This window comes from Equus przewalskii, chromosome 28, assembly GCF_037783145.1.
Source record: "Equus przewalskii isolate Varuska chromosome 28, EquPr2, whole genome shotgun sequence".
Classification (NCBI taxonomy): domain Eukaryota; kingdom Metazoa; phylum Chordata; class Mammalia; order Perissodactyla; family Equidae; genus Equus; species Equus przewalskii.
The window spans coordinates 29789393-29810861 of record NC_091858.1 but is presented as its reverse complement, the minus strand read 5'-3'; the positions used below and the strand labels follow the sequence as shown (position 1 = coordinate 29810861).

The window sequence follows — 21469 nt, the reverse complement described above, 5'->3', positions numbered from 1 at the left end:
AAAAAAAGACAAAACTTAAATATATGGACTCAGAAGGTTGAAAGAAATGGAAAAAGCAATATCATGAAAATATTAACAAAAATAAAGTGAATCTATCCATGTTAATATCATAAATTCAAGTTTAAAGCAAAAAAATCATTACTAGAGACATAGAAGCATATTTCATAAGCAAATATGCATAGTTGAATGATTGTATTGATGACCTCAACTGTGCACCTCTCCCTGTTCCACCACCTTTGAAATTCATTTAACTAAATAGTTGGAGTATATTTTTCCACTCCTTTAATTTGTGCTTATTGATGTTATTTGTTTTGGTAAAAAAAAAAAAAAAAGTTAGCTGACTGAACATAAGCAGAAGCTTGATGAAGTTTTTGTGTGTTTTGTCTTTCTCTTTTGCTTCTCTGGGATAGTTGTGAGAACGTACCTGAGCTATCCTTCTGGAAGGATTTTAGAGATATGGGGATAAAAGAAACACATGGAAGAGAGATGGGTTAATCAAATCAAGGCTATTATAGATGAGCCAATGAACCCACAATCAGACAACTTTCAAGCAGGGGGAAAGAGAACAGATAAGATCAGGAGAGTAAGGGAGCCAATCTGCAGCTGACCAGGATTGTACAAATAGACCCCAAAAAGAGCAGAAAAATCACTCAGCCAACTTGCAGACAGATAAAAAATAATAAATCATTCTTTTTCTTTTTCACTATATTTTGAAATGATTTATTATCCAACATTATTATATAAAACAGATAATTGATACAGAAATTGGTAACAGAAATATGGTGCTGTCATAAAATCTATAATATGGAACTGACTTTGGTACCCAACAATGGAAAAAGTTGGAAAACAAACTGATAGCAAAGTCTGGAAAATAACAAGAAAATTGTTATAAGAGGCTTGAAATATAGCAACCTGTGTTGTATAGTGATGAAACAATCATAAGACTATCACTTGCCTTAAATTGGAAAATAGAAAAATGTGCCTAATACACATTTGGATTTTAAAAAAAATTCTATATTAAATATTGAAGTCTCAGCTTTTGCTTAATAGCTACATATGAAAAGTTTCTATGAGAAAGAGATGAATTAGAAAAGATATAGCAGAAGAACTTAGAGGAAGTATAGAAGAAAAAAACTTGATGAGTTTGATATGAAAGTATCATCTCCAAAGTTCTAGATGACAAAATATTCTCAAAGGAAAATATAGCATGGAATTGAATATCAAACCAAGGGTATAGCAGTAAAAGCCCTGGGAACTAATTACTTCAATGTACAGGATAATTAAGGCAATGTATAGGATAATTAAAACAATGTGTAGATTGCTGTCATCTTAAGGACATCGTGATGCAGCTGCCTGTCATGCCCAAAGTGAGTATATCTAGGGAGAGAGACATACATCTCTACAGGAATTGGAGAAGTGGATTTTGGTAAATAGTGTGTAATGGAATCACATTTATAGAAGACACACAAAGTTTCTAAGGGAATTTAATTGGCAAGATTTCCTCCAGCATGGACTAAAATGGACTTATATTGTTCAAAATGCAACAAAACAAAAAGAAACAAAACCTATCTGCCACATCTTTCTGGAGACAGGAATGAGGATTAAAAACGTTGATAAAATCACAAAATTTCCAACATCCTTTTCAGAAGGAGTACATGAGTAAAACCAAGAAAGATTCACGTTTGAAATAACAGAGACAAAAGATGTATAGAAACATGGGTTGATGAACTACTCCAAGGGATTGTAATTAAAGCCAAAGTAAAGAACATTCTCCAAACTTGGGGTATCTGTCAACATTTTCCAAGCTAGAGTTCTGACTGTTATTGAAATAGTGACTACTACATGTCTACTGTTCCCATTCTTGAATAGGAAATTCTATCATGGTTGTTTTTTCCTTGTTGCACCATTACAGTTAAGGATGGGAGGAACAGATAACTTCTCTTTCTTTCAATAATTCTGCAGGACATGAGGAGCCACATAAAAGGAGTCATACATTGATTTAATGTGTATCCCAAGATCCTAGATCATGAACCTGATGCAAGTAAATGAAACTTTGGGAGTTCTGAGAGAAAACTGAATATATTTTTCACATGGAAGATTTGTGAATAATTGTGGCCAGGGACTGATTTGTGGTTGATTGTGCTGATTGCCCAGAATCTTTAGCTCTATGGGTACAGTTTTTTGTCTTAAGACATTACATTCTTTCTTACTAAAGAGGGGTAGTCTATATTCCCACACCCGTATAAGCTTTGCCATGTGGCAATCTGTGCTGGTCATCAATTTATTGCCTTTCAGCTCTAAATTCACCCTCGTGCCTGCTCTGTAATAGTGGACCAGAAACTTTAGTCATTTCTCCTTAGTAATGAGCATGATGCTCTGTCAGCAGAGGGTACTGGAAGGACAATGCAGGAAGAAAACGGCTTCTCATCTCAGTTCGAGCGGTCTGCATTTTTACTTTTTCTTGCCTCTGTTTCATGGTCTGCTTGTGGCCACGAGTATGGGGATATCTAGCGAGTCTCTGCACAGCCACATGCCCAGAGTGGTGGTCCCTCTGTGATCTGATGGCCCTGGTCTGACCTTGGTGACTTCTCAGAGTCCTCCTGATGCATATACTGCGTGGTCCAGGCCTCATGGCCATGGCGGCACCCAAACTCCCTCTATGTGACTACCCATGAGCCTTGGTCTGTCTGCAGGGTGGAGGGCTTTTTTCCAAAGCTCTCCTGATGCAGACACTGCATGCTCCTAGCCTCATGCCCACAGAAGCATGCTGTGAAAACTCCCCAGCCTAGGCTTACCTGCCCACTGGAGGGTCGTTTCCATAGGTCTGACGTGGAAACCATGTGCTTTAGGCTTCATGCACAGAGCAGTGTTGTGACACCCTCTTTGTGCCTGCCCACCAGCCTCAGTTCTCCTTTGCCCTGGATGGGTATTCCTTTGCATGCCCACCCACCAGGCTCAGCTCACCTGCACATTTGAAGGTTATCATCTGATTGCCAGGGGACTGGACTCACTCTGGTGGAAGTAATCTAGTGTACATCTCTGTCATCAAGTGGACTGAAGCCACACCTTCTCTAATGAAGTTCAATTTCCAGCCTTAGAAGAGGGACACTCACTTCTAATTTTGTCCTTCCTTGAGCACTCTCTCACAGCCATAGGGTATCCATTAGCTATCTTTACATTTTTATAGGTTTCTCTTTTAATATAGTTTCATAATTATTTATATTAACTTCTCTTGTTTAATAACTATGTCATTTCTAATTGAACCCAGACTCATACCACTTGTTTTGTCTAACAGGATATTAGGAGATTTCTTACAAGGGCTTGAAAGAATGTTGTGTGCTTCTACTTTCTCTCTTGTTTCTCTGTAGTCATCATTAGAATATTCCAGAGAAAGCTAGCCAGATGACCAAATAGAAGAGGATTGAAAATATGAAAAGCATATGGAGAAGAGCAGTTTTCTCACAACTTTTGAGGAAGCTGAGCCAAGATCAGCACAGTTGCCTAGGTGACCCACAGCTGACTGCAGATACATCAGGGAGCCCAGTTTTGACCAAAAATTTTGCCTAGTCAGACCATACACTTGTTAGAAATATATCCTCATTATTTGAAGTGATTAGGTTTGGGATAGTTCATTATGCAAGAATACTGGGCAAAAGATAATTGACACAAAGTTCACAAAGTAAACAATTAAAGGAAATATTAAAAATCCCCAGCTTTACGTGTTCAAACTAATGTAAAACATTTGGACCCTGCAAGAAAAAAAGAGAAACTCAAATTGGCAGAAGAAAAATAAATTGAAAGAAGACTACAAAAACCTATAGGAAGTTACTGCTCAGTGCTATTAGTTGTCAGCGAAACGCAAACTAAAAACACAAGCCAATCCTATTGCACCCTAATGGCTAAAAAAAAAAGACAGTACTCTTCCAGTTATCTATTGCAACAGAAAGAACTACCTCAAAACTTAGTGGATTAAAATACCTCAATTTTCTATCTCATAATCTCATGTTTCAAGAATTCTAGCAGCAGGCTTACATGGGTGATTCTTGTGTTCTGTGTGGCACTGAAGGAAGTCCAGTGGCTGGGCTGGTAGGAAATATTCAAGACAACTTCACTCATGTGACTGAAATAAGTTTGCTGGAAGGCTGGGATTAACTGATACTGTCAATCAGACCTCTCTAGCATGGTCATCTCAGGGTGGTCCGGCTACTTATATGGTGTCTCAGAGCTCCAAATGAGGGAGTTTCAAGATGCCCAAGGAGAAGCTGCAATGCTTCCTAATACCAACAAGCCTTGGAAGTTCTAGAACTTCACTTCTGTTGTAGTCTATTGGCCAAGGAATTCATCAAGCCCAGCCCTGATTTAAGAGGTAGGGAATTACACTCCACCCCTCAACAGGAGAGTGAGCAAAGAATTGCTAACCATCATTAACCTAAGCAATTGCAACTATTTGCAAGGAGGGCAAATACCCGGGTGATGCAAGTATAAAATGGTACATCCAGTTTTGCAAACTATTTGGCAGTATGCTCTAAAGCTAATCATATGCATATTCTAACATCCAGCAATTACTCTCCTAGACAATTACAAAAATGTAAACATATGTTCTCCAAAAGACATGCACTAAAATGATAATTGTAGTGTTAGTTAGTTCCAAATGGGAAAATACAGCAATGTTTTTTTAATAGTAAAATGGCTAAAGGGTGTGTGGCAGACTACAGCGATCTCCCAACCAACGTGTTCTTCCTAACATAAGATTGACAATTTTATTCTCAAGAGGTAAGATGTGTATTACCCTTCCCCCCTTGAATCTGGGTGGACTGGTGATCATTGTTAGCGACACTATGTGACTTTTGAAGCTAAATCATGAAATAACAGAAAGTTCTTACCTGATTTTCTTGGGATGCTCACTCCTGGAACCCAGGCACCTTGACACAGGGAGCCCAAGCAGCCAATTGAGAGACCAGCCTGGAGAGAAATGGCACTTTGGATGAACCTATAGCTGCCAGCTTGTGCCAACACACCAGCCACATAAGTAAGCCAGCCTTAAAATTAATCCCATAGCCCTCAATCAAACCTGCCTTGGCTGACACCAGCTTAAGCCAAGATGAGCTGACCTAGCTTAGTTCTGCCCAAATTTACATGGTTGTGACCAAAATAAATGGTTGCCATTGATTTAAGCCATTACATTTAGAGGTTCTTTTTATGCAGCTACAATAGCTGGAGCAGAATGTGATGCCAGAAATGACTACCTGAGACATTGGTGTTGGGACCAGAAAGCAGGTCCTAAATGCTTCCTGAGAAAATTGTCAGTGAAATCCCAAAAGATCTCAAGGAGGCTGTTAGTAAAGAGCTAAAGGAAGAGGATGTTATTGCAAGTTGGAGGAAAGAGCTCTCATGTTATGTAGAGGTGGAATTGTTGGCGACACTGTCACCTGCAGTACTGTGGAAGGTAGGCAAAGGACCCATTGAACTGGATGACCTAGCTAAGGAGGCGTTCAGGTAGACCATTTGTAGTGCCATCTGCCATCATCTCACTGTCTATGATAAAATATGAGAGGAGAGACACGGCATAAAGAAGGGTTTAAATTTGAAAATTCATCACATATTGAGTTGTAAAATAAAATTTTTCTCATTTCCAGTCTTTCTTCATGGCATAATACCCTCAAATGATCAAAGATCAAATCTCAGATAGGACCATAACGTCCTTTGTTAAGGCTTCAGAAATATTAAAGGGAGTAATTCATAAAATCTTTCAGACAGAAAAATGACCTAAAAATATACTCAGGGAATGTCTTTCAAGATGCTTTTCTTTAGACAATAGGGCTTCGAGGAATCTTAAAGGCATCGATCCACAGTTGCCTTACAGAGAGAACAAGGCAGAGAAGAGCTTATGGCTACAGGTTTTGTCTGATATATATATACACAAAAATATATCTCATACATACAAACACATAGGCATAAATATCACATATATGATTGTTGTTTTAAACCACTGTTTTCTACATTAGTTTATAGCACAGCAAGAATAACTGGAGCATGGTGGTTTATTTACACAATGCACTACTACTATAGGGTGATGAAAATGACAAACGCTATAAATATAAACAAAAATATGTGAATGATTCTTCAATAAGGGAAGGACAAAAAAGTATATATAAGACATGATTCAATTTTTAAGGTTTAAAAGTAGAAAAACCATGTTTTTTTGCTTGAGAAGGGTTAGTCCTTAGCTAACATCTATGCCAGTCTTCCTCCTCTTTATATGTGGGTCACCACCACAGCGTGGCTGATGAGTGGTGTAGGTCCAAACCCAGGATCTGAACGTCCGAACCCAGGCTGCTGAAATAGAGCATGCTGAACTTAACCACTAGGCCACAGGGCCAGTCATCATTTTATAAGATTTTCATCAAGTTGTATAGGTGATATGTTGTGATGATCTGTGCCCTTTCTGTGCATATATTATACTTGTGTTGGTGAGGATTCAGTCTTGAAAACAGAGGGAGATGAATGTGGTTAAAGTTCTCTAGGATCTTAGACTTGTCTGGAAGAACATAAAAGTACCAAGATATAGGATGCTCTAATAATATAGCAACATTGCCCAGGACCCATGTTGTAATCTGGAGGGTAGCCACTCAAAGAATATCAGGGAAATGTTTTATTGACAAGCCAATAGTGGAGAAAATTAAATTAATATAATAAATACAATATTGGTCCATAAGATGGCAAGAGAGTACAGGGAACATGTAACAGCTATGACAAAGAGAACAATGGCGAGGTGAAAGATAAAAATATAAATATACCAGCAATTTCTTCACTCTAAGAGATCTACATTATGTGAAAAAAAAAATACAACATATCAGAAGGCAAAATAGCTTCCCTGATAACCTTTATCAAGTTTGTGATAACCTTTGTCTGTCCTGAACCTGGAATGCCCATGGTTGTGGGGGTGACCAGAAGGTCGTAGTTATAACAGTGAAGAGGCTGGGCATCCTTGTGCCTCTTTCTGTGTGCAAAGCTATTACCTCCTTCCTCCTGTGCCTTTAAACTAGTGACTTTGGTTACTTTATATTTCTATTTTTTTTAAAGATTGGCACCTGAGATAACATCTGTAGCCAATCTTTTTTTTTCTTCTTCTCCACAAAGCCCCCCAGTATATAGTTGTATATTCTAGTTGTAGGTCCCTCTGGTCCTTCTATGTGGGACACCGCCTCAGCATGGGCTGACAATCAGTGCAATGTCCACGCCCAGGATCTGAACCAGCGAAACCCCGGGCCACCGAAGCACAACACGTGAACTTAACCACTTGGCCATGGGGCCAGCCCCTACATTTCTATTTTTGTCACCTATAAAACAGATAACAATAGTATCTACATTAGGCTTTGAGAGGATTAATGGAAGAACATCCTTAGGAAACTGCCAGGGATCTAGAAACAACAGGCAGCACAATATGATTTTATTACTGTTATTTCTATATAAAATGGGGTTCATTGCTCACCAGAAATAATGATAGCTTCTAGTCCTGTAGATGAATTATTTTGATTCATCTCTAATTGTCTAGATATTCTTGTCAAGGAATTTTTCTTTTTCCTTTTTTTGTTTTAATGTGAAGCTCATCTTCCCCTACCTCCTAAGTGCTTTCATGCTTGTAGTGGAATGATATTGTGACTGGGAATAATATGCTTGGGTCATATTTTCTTTCTCTCAGTGCTTTGAAGACAGCACTTCATTGTCATCAGACTTGGACTATTACTATGAAGAAGCTGAAGATTAGGCTAATTTTTCCTGCTTTTAGTTGATATTTTTTGGTGTGATCGTCTAAAGAACTCTATCCTTCAAGTTCAATAACAACTTCAGGCTATCTGCAGTCTTTCTTAGAATGCCTTGGCTCTTGTTAAATTCCCTCGAGCAGCGTTCATGTCAATTAATTTAGTGGTGTATCCTGTTCACGTAGAAGGATACCACTGGGCTTCGAATCATTTCCTCAATCCAATATGTAGGCCTAGGGTTTATTTTGTTGGAGAGAAACAGCTTTGTTCACTTGACCATGTTGTATCGTCCTCTAGCTGTCAATATGTAGTCTCCCCTTTCTGAAGGGAGTACACTCCAAGACCCCCAGTGGATGCCTGAAACCTGGGATAGTACCAAACCCTATATATACTATGCTTTTTCCTATACATACATACATTTATAAGTTAGGCACAGTAAGAGATTCATGGTACTTTGGGGCCGTTATTGAGTAAAACAAAGGTTATTTGAAATGAGGACAGCTGATCTGATAACTGATGTGGCTACTAAAAGATTAATGGGTGGATAGTGTACACAGTGTGGATTCACTGGACAAAAGGATAATTCATGTCCTGGACAGGACAGAGTGGGATGGCATGGAATTTCATCATACTACTCAGAATACGCAATTTAAAACTTAGGAATTGCTATTTCTGGAATTTTTTATTTAATATTTTCAGACCATGATTGACTGTGGGTAACGGAAACCACAGAAAGTGAAACTGTGGTTAAGTGCGGACTGCTGTGATTTCCACTTTTCCTCAGTCAGAAGTGGGAAAAGAAAAGTGTGCCCCCTCAGTTTGTTCCCCTACACACTTGGAAATGTTAATAGGAATTGCGCACGATACTAGCATTTCACCAGAATGGCTTCCACAGGGAAAAAGCAATTTGAGGAACTACGATTCCTTTTTCTTTTCTTGAAAGATTCAATTAAGTGAATCTTGTTTTGTTCCTTGGCTTGAAGTTTTGAACATGATTTCATTAAGTTATATCTCTTTCCTTATTTTATTTTGTTTATGGAACTTTGTTTTGTTTTTTCACTTGTTTAACAGTTTTTACTAGTTTTTGTTCATTTTACAAGGATTAGGGAGAGGAAATGCTTTGAAGCTGAAGTCCATCTTACTTATGCTTATATAAATAGTTGACCAAGAAGGCAATTAGGAATAAATATATTTGAAGGAAAAAACAAACTAGGAGAGCCCTAAATGAACATAAGAACTTTCAAGAAGTAAGTAAAGGAATTTCAAGAAAATAATGATTCATTCTGAATAAGAACTGAAAAATATGGGGAAAGTATTTTTTTAATGAATGGAGAAGAATAGAGTCAGAATCCAGGCAAGAATTATGTGTATTTTTTGCAACCATATGAAATTATTAGGCTGGAGATTGTTAGTCTTATGCCTTGAGCAGCTGTATGTAAGCCACTGCTTTCTAACAGACACTGTTTATATGTAGTGGATGCACTTAATGATTTTCTAAAGTGACAACATCAATTCCCTAAATGAATTTATAAGTATTTTGCAGCACCACTGAGGAGAGAGAGTTGAAATAGTAAATAATAATCAACACTACAAAGTACATTTACACATTTAAAAACTCTGAATATAAATGTGAAGAAGCCTCTACAGAATACACAAATTAGAAGTTATGAAGTGTTAAAATCTTAATTACACATTGATCCTTGTACTCTGTGGGTACTCAATATACATTTTTCGTAAAAATTTTGATTATGCTAGTTGTTCTTTTAGCATTATAATTATTAGTGTTCCTAACTCTAGATAATATTGTCAAACATGATATCCATTAAATGACTTGACTTTCTTTTTATTAGAAATTGGTACCTGTCTTTAAAGGAAATAAACATAAAATTTGAGAGGATCTTAGAATTTTAGACCTAAACGGAACCACTGAGATCAGGCACTATAAACACCTTCATTTTCCAAATAACATAAAAAAATCTCATAAATGTAAAACCTGGCAAGCTTCCTGCTTACATATACAACTAGCAATGGAGAAACATGTAACTCTTTCCATAAGGAAGGGAATAAATATACAGACAGGATTCTCATTTTTAAAGTAATTATGACCACTATTTTCTTTTTATTTCTAGAATAAGAGTATATTGCTCTGAACAATTGTGATTGCTTTCAAAATTTAATTACAGTGTAACTTTTAATTTTTTCTGACATTACAGAAAAATTAAACCATTTCTGCAAAAATTAATAAATACTTTTAATATTTGCTTAATCCTTGGCCTCCAGCTTTCTAGATGGTTTGTGATTATACAGGGCCCCTTGAGCTCCAGCCAAGAATTAGCACACATGTAGACCCAGAACGAGGATCCGAGATTAGAGTTGTAAATTCCCACATAGAATCCTGGTCCTGCTTCCAACAGTGTGCAGAACAGCGCTCTACAGAGTGGGGCTAATGATAGGAAATTGACAAATAACATTTTTGAATATAGCATTCCTCCCAGAAATAATGCATGTTAGTCATTTAGAAAGAGAGAGTTCAAGAGTGAGATCTGGCTAATCATAACTCTTTGTTGACAAAGAGGGGGAAAGTCTCAGATTTATAAGACAATGTACAGCATTTAGAAAGCAGGAAATTCTGTTTTATGTCAAAACAAATATAAGCAGACATCATCTAAGACCTAACTGAATCTTGAATATAAACATTCTCTCATGAGGAGAGTTCCTATAATTATTGCAGAGATAATCTTTAATAACAGCATAAAAACAGAAGTTTACAGAGACCCAATGCTGCAACAGTAAGAATAATTTTGACAATAACAATAATAATAACTCTAAGAAGGAGATAAAGTACAGCCCTCCTTGCCTTGGCTTTGGATTCCAGGAAATAAGAGAGACCTCAGAAAAAGAGGTTCAAAGCAAATTGTGCTTGTTTTGGAATTGAATCCCTGCATCTGTAATGGATAATTGGCATAACAAATGAATACATCTATTTTCCGTAGATCATTACAAAAACACTCCTTTAAACTCCAGTTTTTCTGAATAGCTTTGCAAGCAATTCTTGGTCTTCTTCTATTGATGCTGTATACATAACATTTAAACGATTTAACCAGCCTCATATTGCCAACCTTCACAAATTCAAGGATTTATACCATCATTGGAACTCTTCCAATTGTTATTAGGTAATCTTGGAATTACAAATTTGTTAGAGTTTATTGTATTGATTGTGTTCTTTCCTACTTTGGGTTCATCAACAAACTGTAAGAACAAACTCATGTTCAAATTAGCCAAGCTCAGGATATAAAAACTACACACTAATTATAGACTCCTATTCTTCGTTTTAATAATTCATGCTCAGCCAATATATACAAGTACTCACCCATTCCCTGTCAGTCATCATTTCCAGTGTAAGCGCAGAATATTCTCTTTTTTTAACTCAGACACTAAAATGGCTTAATCCACTTCTCTTATTCTGAATCTATAATAGCTATTCTTCCAGCGTGTGAAATTGATGCCTTGTCCTATTTAAAATCTTTTTTCTACTCCTTTTATACACAAAGCCAATTTTATGTGTCTCTTTAAGGATCATAGTGATTTCTCTTTCCTTGGATTCATGTAATATATTGCTTATAATTTCATGCAATGCTGAACAAAGTTCCTAGGAGGGTCTAAGTATCTGGACCATCAAGGACATATTATATAACTACCATCCATGCTTCACTCCAGATACAGGGTTGGTAGAGCGATCCTGAATAATGTTGATAAAAATGGACCTTTCTGATCTGCAAAGCAGCCCTGGGAAGTAGAGGAGATCTGTGTTGCATCCTCATTTTACAACAGGATGACATTTAGTTTTGTTAAATCAAGTAACTCAGACAAAAACACAAGTATAATACAATCAATAAAGAAAGCACCTGTAAGAGAAAGTTTTTAAGGAACATTTATTCATGAGCCAAACCCACCCCAGCCCAATCTGATATCTGCTTTTCTTTGTTCCTCTGTGCCTCAGGAGGCTAATTCCTGAGTTCTATGCAACTCAACATTTCTGCCTGTGGCTTTGAGATTGGAGGAAAAAGAGATGGAGATATGGCTTCCTTGTTGCTCCAGCTTTGGATTCATGTCTCTCTGGTGGGAGTAGTTGCCTTCCTGTAGACACAAGGAGGCTGCTTCTCACCAGCTCTGCTAGGTGGCTGGGCCTCCTCCACTCTCGAGCTCTGAGTTCTACTAGCACTGTTTCACCTCCTTATCCCTTTAGGCTTGGGGGTAGTAATGTTTTCCCACTGGTGGTGCTAAGCTATGGGTGCCTATATTGAGGCAGAGGTCACTGACTTAAATACCACCCTCAGCTAAAGACAAAAGAGGATGTTGGGGAGGGGGTCAGTTATGGGAGATTACCAGAAAAAGCACATTAAACATGAGTAAAGTTATTATGCAGATTTAAGTCTTTGCCTTCCACATTGATAAGAGTTTCTAGCGATAAGGTCATTCCCCATCTTCCTGGTACAGAGAGGGACACACCTTTACAAATAGATTTCCCTTACAAATGTAAATGTCTCCTACAAGTGGTAACTTCTACTTCATTTTTAGAACTTCTCCCCTATCTGTAGTTTCTTAAAAGTAACTACCCCAAAATAATTCTCATGACAAAGAGATACATCCTGAGGAAGCCAAATCTGAGTCCCACAATAGCTTATTTCTTTTTAGTACTTATATACTTTTAATATATGAATTAATCAGAAAAATCCTATCAAAATGGCCCTAAAGAACACTTGCCAGTCTTTACATCAGAGATGCTCCAGCATTGCCAGATATCAACCTGACCTGACTGATTAAAATTTGATGAGCTAAGATTGAAGAGTGATTAGATCCATGGCTTTGGAGCCCCCATATCTGGGTTGAAATCATGCCATACGAAGTTGTGTGACCTTGCACAAATCACATAGCTTCTCTTGACTCAGTTTCTTCATCTGTAATAATGGAATTAACAGATACTTCAGAGTGTGGTTGTGAGTACCAAATGAATTATTCAACCACATGTAGAAAAGAGTTTGGAATGGATTAAGAACCAGTAAACATTAACTATATTATTTACGGGACCAATAGAGGTATCTGATCAACATCCCTGAACTTCAATAATATAGATATCTGGTTAGAGAAATTCTTAAGATTATTCCTATTATTATCCTGTGACTTCCCAAATTCTTAAATTTACTTAATAATATTCTTACAATCCTGCTGGCTTGAATAAAGGTCAGGCAGCAGGACCAGAGCCACAAAGGTGGCTGAGAACTGAGGTACTGATCCACAGTTCCTTTTGGAAATGTGTCTGTCATATCCCTCCTTTCTGTTTGGAAGCATAAGATATAAAGCTACAGACCACCTGTAGGCTAAATACAGAATGCAAGAAGAAGAATCTCACATAGATGATGTTTGATGAGTAGAGCTGATAATTTAGGTAATTCTTCAAATACAAACATTGCAATGAACAAGACCAACTGACATGATAAATTGAAGTCAAGATAGAGGGAGTTGCTGACTACCAAAGGAAAAATAAATGTCTTTGAAGAAGGTTGTGGGGTTCCACTGATGTGCTTGGCTATCTGTTATAGTTTCAGGGAGTCTGAAGTTAAGATGACAAGAGGAGGGCCAGCTCCCATGGCCTAGGGGTTAAGTTTAGCACACTCTGCTTCGGTGGCCCAGATTCAGTTCCTGGGTGCGGACCTACACCAATTGTCAGTGGCCATGCTGGTGGCAGCTCACATACAAAAGAAAAAAGTAAGATTGGCAACAGATGTTAGTTCAGGGTAAATCTTCCTCAGCAAGAAAGGAAAAAAAACAAGAGGTGATCACAAGAATGCCTTTAATTGTTCATCTTGACCACAGTGTTTCAGTGAATTACAAATAATATGTTGGACTATTTGAATTTCAGATGAAAATCTCCAAAATAAGATGAAAAAAAGTGCAAAACAGAGTTTTAATATGATCATCAGCTTTGTTTTTTTTTTTTTACTCTAGAAATAAGGTCATGGTAAGGTTAAATCAGGACAAATATTGTAAGGACTTTAATTGAAAAGGCAATCCCTTAAAGGTCAGATCTTTCCCTTAACCTCTCAAAAAGAAATGATGCTAATAAAAATAAAGTATAAAATCCTGATTCAAAATAAAATTTACAAAAAAATTAGGAAAACAGAAGGAAATAATTAAATTATAAAATGCTGAAAATATAAGAATGCTTCTAGATTAGTAAGAAAAGACCAGTGAGATTTTTAGTGGGTTATGAGTAATTTAAAAACTTAGAAATGGACTAACCACTACAAAAGAAAACACATTTGTTCAAATGTCATTTGGGTGTTCTTTTTGTCGTGAATGGCTGCTGGGGGGTATCCACAAATACTTGATCTCTAAGCTGTGCCTCTCCGGGGAAAATGTTTAATTTATTTTCAAATCAATGCCCTTTAGGATGGTTGTTTATCTCCTATTTTCTTTCCCCAAAAGATAGCTCAGCTTGGGTGGTCATTTTTGCTAAATTACACATCTCCTTAGGCATTGCTTGTTTATTTCTAAATGGTCTTTCTCTAGGGCAGTGTATGGAACATTTGCTTTGTCTATAATGAAGAATGACTATGTTTTATTAATGAATAGCGCATGTTAGCATGGAAAAGCTATAGGCACAAAGTAATTGATTCTGAAATTTGTACATATGAAAATACTTTTAGTGTTTTATGATTTAATTTCAATCTATAGCATTTACTTTTTAAACTCTCTCTCACTTTTCATTATTACAACAAGCCAAAAAAGGAAGAAATTACCTATTTTCAAGCTTTTCCAAATTGTTTTCCTACCAGAGCAAACAGTACTCTACAGAGACCGTTTCAAATGCTGGTAGGATGATATCCAACACAGTTTTACAATGTTTAAGTATATAGGTAAATGACAGTTAAACACAGTAAGTTATTCAAGACATCACCCCTAAAAATATCTCCAAATGATTCCTACAGAATATTTCATTTCATATAGAATTTATCCTAATACGCCGAGAAAACCAGTTGAAGTAAATCAAAGCATGTACAATTTTAAAAGATATAAACATATATTCGACAACTGAGCAAGCAACTTAGTCTAAATTTTCTGCACTCATTGCCTAATCTAACACTAATTTTCTTTCAAAATGCGATAGAATTGAATGATCTGAACTCCGCCATCCACCAGGTCCGATTCTAGGATGGCTCCTGGATAGCTGGCTGATTGATTTCAAAAGATTCTGGGCACTTGCCCAGCTACCCCAGCTTCCCTTTCACTGTAAATTGTGACTGTTCTTGACATTTTCCTGAGTTCTTCTATTCTGACTGACTAATCCAAAATTAATACTTCAGGTTATCCTGAGCCAAAAATTCGTATCAAATTAAAGTCTAGGATTAGCATTTTATTTACATTTGTGGGTCAAGTCTCATGTATTAGCCACCTTTCTACAAGCTCTCCCTGATTTAACTCTTGTAATAACATCTCAGAATCTTATCTTTTTCTGCAGATATCTTTAAAACTAGTAGTCTTCAGATAAAGATCTCAAAAAATGAATATTATATGAGTTGAAGAAAATATTGAGTTACCTCAAATGATATGAATTTTCTTAAGTATTATTTCATTCAATATTGAAAAGAATTTTTTTAACTAACGAGTGAATGGAAATTCAAAAAGAATATATAACTTCTGTCACATAATATGGCTAATTAAGCAGAGAAGATAGAATTTAAAATCTGTCTACATTAAAATCTATATTTTCAGTGCCACATAAGCTGCTGCATGTCAAAAGCAAATATCCTGGGGCCAGTCTGGTGGTGTAGTGGTTAAGTACGTGCGCTCTGCTTTGGTGTCCCAGGGTTCGTAGGTTCGAATCCTGGGTGTGGACCTACACACTGCTTATCAAGCCATGCTGTGGCTTTACAAGTCCTGCATATAAGGGACTCCACATTTAAAGTAGAGGAAGATGGGCATGGATGTTAGCTCAGGGCCAGTCTATCTCAGTGAAAATAGGAGGATTGGTGGCAGATGTTAGCTCAGGGCTAATCTTCCTCCAAAACAACAAAAACAAAAAAAACAAACATATATCCCTACTCATCATTTTCACTTATAAGGTTTACTCTTGTTTCTTTGACTATCACAAAGCTGTGACAATAGCAAAGTGTTTTTGTTGTTGTTGTGGGGGTTGAGGAATCTTGCTAATACCACTGTGAGAATCTCATAAGCTTGACAAATCTCTTTTTTGACCACTATGTACAAGTTCACTTAAAATTCCCAATTGAATATGTGCAGTGATACTTTTATTAAAATACTAACAGATCAGGAGACTTCCAGATTCTGAGGCGGCATGTAAGGAGCTCAGAAGTCATCACTCTCTCCTAACAACAAGTGAAAAGCTAAAGAAACTAAAAAATCTGCAACTGTTCTTACATCTATCAGAGAAGTGAGATTACAGGGAAAATTGCTATCCCCCAAATTGGAAAGGCAGGCAGGCAAATACAGAGAAACAACTTACCTAAGCAGAAACCTCCGTGGGAACCAGAACCAGCAGGAAAACCAAACCATAATTGACAATTTGATGGCGTCTCATAAAGACAAGTCTAAGGGTTCCAAACTTCAGGGGATCCAGTTATAGCACGGTCCCCACACTTTTATGAGTTTTATCTCCAGTAGCTCAGCTTGATTATCACAGTGAATGTTGAAGAAAAGTCCCCTCAGGCTTCCAGCAGGGGTAGGGAAAAAGGAACCATTTTGAAATACACCAGAGCACTATGTTCTTCTTAACCATGCTTGCCTTCAAAAGAAACTATTTTATCAGAGTCTAAACTACTGGAGTTTTTTCAGATCCTTACAGACCCAGGGGAAGGGAATTAACCAACTCCAGCCTATGCTAGCCATCCTGTCCCACCTCAGGGGTGGAGAGGACAGAGAAACATTTGCGAGGTTCACAGCCCAAAGGCACAGGCTCACTTAAAGATTGAAACTAATTATAGGACTGCAGAAGGCTTCCCCTCCCCTCATAATTTACCACCACATTACTAAAGGCCTGTTTACAGCAGATCCTTTTACCCGCTGCATCATATCTGTCACTCACACAGAAAATTATAAGGCATACTAATATGAGAAAAACACAGTTCTAAGAGACAGAGCAAGAAACAGAATCAGACTCAGCTATTGAAGGGATGTTGGAATTATACCAAAAATTTAAAACAACTCTGATTTAAGCCTGAGGGATCTAGTGGATACACTGAATAACATGCAAGAACAGATAGGCAATCTAAGTATAGAGAGAAAATTCTAAAAAAGAATTAAAAAGAAATGCTAGACATCAAAAACTGTAATAGAAATGAAGACTACCTTTGATGGGCTCATTAGTAGACTGGACATGGCTGAGGAAAGAATCTCTGAAATTGAGCACAACTCAGTAAAACTTCCAAAAATGAAAAGCAAAGACTGAAAAAAACCCAGAATATCTGAGAATTGTGGGACGACTACAAAAGATCCAACATCTGCATAATGGAAATACCAGAAAGAGATGAGAGAGAGAAAGGAGCTGAAGAAATATTTGAAGCAATAACGACTGTGAATTTCCCCAAATTAGTGGCAGACATCAAGCCACAGATCCAGGAAACCTAGGAAAAAAACAGGCAGGTGAAGTGCCAAAAAGAAAAGGAACACAGCTATACCTGCATATCACATTCAATACACAGAAATCAAAGATAAAGAGAAAAATCCCCCATCTTTGCTTCTCTGTAGGTAAGATCAGTATTACATCTGACTTTTCCTGAAAACCATGTAAGCAAGAAGAGAGTAGAGTGAAATATTAAAGTGTTGAGAGGGGAAAAAAAAAACCCTAAAGACTGTCTCAGACAAACAGAAATTGAAAGAATATATTTCCAGTAGACCTATCTTGGAAGAAATTTTAAAAGAAGTTCTTCAGAGAGAAGAAAATGATATAGGTCAGAAAATCAGATACACACAAGGAAAGGAAGAGCATTTGTTGATTTAACAGACAAGAGTTGGTCCAAAATAATAATAGCAAGTGTATTCAATTTTATATATTTATGTATCAATTAGTATTTGACAAAGGTGCCCAGGTAATTTAATGAAGAAAGGACAGCCTTTTCAGAAAAAGGTACTGAAACAACTGGCTATCCATACGTGAAAAGAAAAATCAACCTCACCCCTTACCTCATACCATTTACGAAAAGTAATTTGAACTTATCTAATTCTTAGAACTAAAAGTTTATATTTTTTAATAGAAAACACGGAAAGTATTGTGATTTAGGTTAAGTAAATATTTCTTAGAAAATATTTTTTAAAAACATATGCAAATAGAAAAGTTGTTAATTTTGACATCAAAATTTAAAAATTTCTATTCAAAATATCCCTCTTTTAAAAAATGTAAGCCATGGCCTAGAAAGAAAATATTTGCAAAATACGTATTTGGTAAAGGATTTGTATACAGAGTAATAAAAAACTCTTATAATTCAGTAATAAGACAAATATCCACATTTTAAAATGGACTGATGCTTTAAATAGACAATTTAGCAAAGAAAACATACAAATAGCCAATTAGCATGTGAAAAAAATGATGAAAATCATTAGTCATTAGGGAATGCAAACTAAAATCACAACGAGATGTTGTCATATACCCAACTGAACGGCTAAAAATCTACAGTACCCAAAGTTGGTGAAAATGTGGAAGAATTGGAGGATTCATACATTGCTGGTAAAAAGGCAAAATGTCAAAGTCACTTCGGACATTTTGGTGGTCGCTTAGGAAGTTAAACACACACTCACCACGTGACTCAACTATTTCATTACTAGGTATTTACTTAGAGGAAATGTGTTCCCACACGAAGGCCAGTACTAGAACATCAGTACTGATTTCTTTTTAGTAGCTCAAAACTAGAAAGAACCCAAATGTCATCAACTGGCAAATGAGTAAGCACCTTGTGGTATACGCATACAATGGAATTCTATTTAGCAATAAAAAGACACAATATAGTAGATGAATCTCAAAAGCATCATACTCAGTAAAAAGGTAGACACAAAAGAATAATTATATGATACCACTCAGACGAAACTCTAGAAAAGGCAATACTTTGGTGATAGAAGCAGATCAGTGGTTGTAAAGATACAGGGATTGGAGCAAGGGATTGACTGCAAAGGAAATTTTGTGGATGATGGAAAGCTGTTATATCATAGTTGCAGTGGTGGTTACATGACTGCATGCCTTTGCTGAAATTTATCAAATTGTACTCTAAATCTGGTGAATTTTATATTCTGTAAATTATATCCCAATACAACTGACTACAATTAAAACAAAACATAAAGCTGTTTTGAATAATAATAAGCATTATATGCTGCCGAGACCAGCTAGGCAGCCAGCTGAAGGGATAGATGGAATGAATATACAGAACACGTCTATATAATAGACACAACACACTCTATATTATTTAATGGGACAGGGGACCATCAGCCTCTAGGACTGAGGTGACATCCCTCTGATCACCACGTATTTATTTGCAGACCAAGAAGTACAAGCATAGCAGGAACTCATGCCAGCAGGAAGATGCAAGTCAAAGCTCAGCAGTTCTAGTCTTCCCCCCTTCAATGTACCCCGGCCCTACACAAGGCCATTCTCTGAGGGAGTATCCTGGGAACAAACAATCTGGCAAGTTATGCAGACGGCATTCCGTGCTTGCAAGGGCCCAGCGTTCTTAAGCCCCTTGCCTTCATGTTTGATAAGATACTACCTTCCGGTCTTTGATTCCAAAGCACAAACAATCTAACACAGTAATTTATGAGAATCAGCAAGTTGCATATTTCTCAGTCACCCATTTTGTAATTTGTTCCTGCTAAGCTTAAATCCTTGCAATAATGTTGCTATGCTCTCCTGCAACAATTATAAACGGTGTAGTCTGGCTTCCTGTCTAGAAAACGAGGCCCCGAGGTCAGGGACCGAGTGTCAGGCTGGCGGCCTAGTTGTAGCATTGTCCAAGTTCAGACTGAGAACTGCAGTGTCGATGGGAACACAGGCATCCAAGTGACAGGCGTATGGAGCCCAGGAGCTCAGCCAGGAGCCCAGGGTGCAGGCCGTTGATTAAAGTCCTTTCATCAGTGGTTATTACTCCCATGCCAGGGTGAACACCTAGGCCACCAGCACATTTTATACATCCTTAGATTATGGACCCTGTTCCCAGGTATTCACTCCAAAAACATTCTCTAGATAGATCCATCTTCTTTCCTCCATTTGTGGTGATAGACTATTTTGTCTGCTTATACTACTTGTGTTTTGTTTTAAAAATAATATCTATTAATTATTTCTTTTAAATAGGATTTCAGCAAAACACAAAGAAAAATGAGAATTGCCTGTAATCCCGGCGTTAATGATGTTTTGAAACAGAGATAACGCATGATTTTTTTTTTCAACGGGACCAAGAAAGAAAGTAATCTTTTGGTGCAAATGTGCAGAGCATAGCTATAACAAATTATGAACCAGGCCATATTTCTCCTTGTTGCTCCCATACCTTTCAAGTCTCCTCTGGTTACTTATTCCTCATTCCTCTCCTGCATTTTCTCCAGTCTGTTCCTGGGTCCCCATCTCCAAAGGGTCCTCTGAACCAGTCTTCAGCTCTCCTGGCATGACCAAGTTTCATGGCAACAACTGGTGGTGCCACCTCTCCAGTTGGAGGTGTATAGAACAAAGGATCCAAAGGAATGAATCTCAGAAATTGCTTTTCAAGTCTAGTGACAAAAAAGATCTGGGTTGTGGAGTTCTGCCTAACCTTCTTCACAGACACAGACCATCCTGAGTTTCATCCATGTTTAAAACTGACCCTGACTTAGAATCATAGCTGTCACCTTTAAAGTAGCTGTAGAAACCACTTTTTGATTATACACGGATGAGGAATAGGGACTTCTGGCTAATATAATTCTCTTTTAAAAAGATTTACTATAACATGAACTAAGTCCATGAACTGAAATGTTGTTAAAGACCTGATTTACTGTTGCAAAATAAAATTCAGTAGATCTTTTACTACTCAGAGATTTTCAGCATACTGAATCCCCTATCGTGCCATATTACATGTTTTTTACGGTTCGTAGTGTCAGGTGCTATATTAGCATTATCTTTGCGTGTTACCACAGATACTCTTGTTCAGAAGCTATACGAACTGCACACAGTGCTATTGTTAATAGAAGAGTCTAAATCCAATCCTAGCTTTTTAAAAAATTTTATTTATTTTGTTTTTGAGGAAAATTAGCCCTGAGCTAACATCTGTGCCCATCTTCCTCTATTTTAAATGTGGGATGCCTGCCACAGCATGGCTTGATAAACGGTGCATAGGTCTACACCCAGGATCCAAACACAGGAACCCCTGGCCGCTGGAGTGGAGGGCAGAAACTTAACCACTAGGCCACCAGGCTGGCCCCCCTAGCTTTTTTTAATCGCCTGAAATTTTTCTCTTGCCAGATCAAGCATTATAAATATCAATATCATTGATCTTGAGATGTACTTTTACAAATTAATACACTTTAACTTCACATTTTTAATTCTCCATATACTTCTGAATAAAGAATCCCATTCAAGCCACTTATTTAATATTTGATAAATTCTGTATTAATACTACAGAATAATTCCCTTGTGCCCCATGAGTCTTTCTTCCTTTTTTGCTTCCTCTTTTGCATTT

General features: G+C 37.2%; 1 long non-coding RNA gene across 1 annotated transcript in view; it reads right to left on the bottom strand.

Moving 5' to 3' along the window:
- The window catches only part of LOC139080067 (uncharacterized), a 61386-nt gene extending 44798 nt beyond the window's left edge, over positions 1 to 16588 (bottom strand). The window contains exons 1-2 of the long non-coding RNA XR_011534215.1: positions 16288 to 16588; positions 4884 to 4962 (exon numbers count right to left, since the gene is read on the bottom strand). This is a non-coding gene — a long non-coding RNA (uncharacterized lncRNA). The remainder of the gene's footprint in view (positions 1 to 4883; positions 4963 to 16287) is intronic.
- Between the last annotated feature and the right edge of the window lie 4881 nt (positions 16589 to 21469).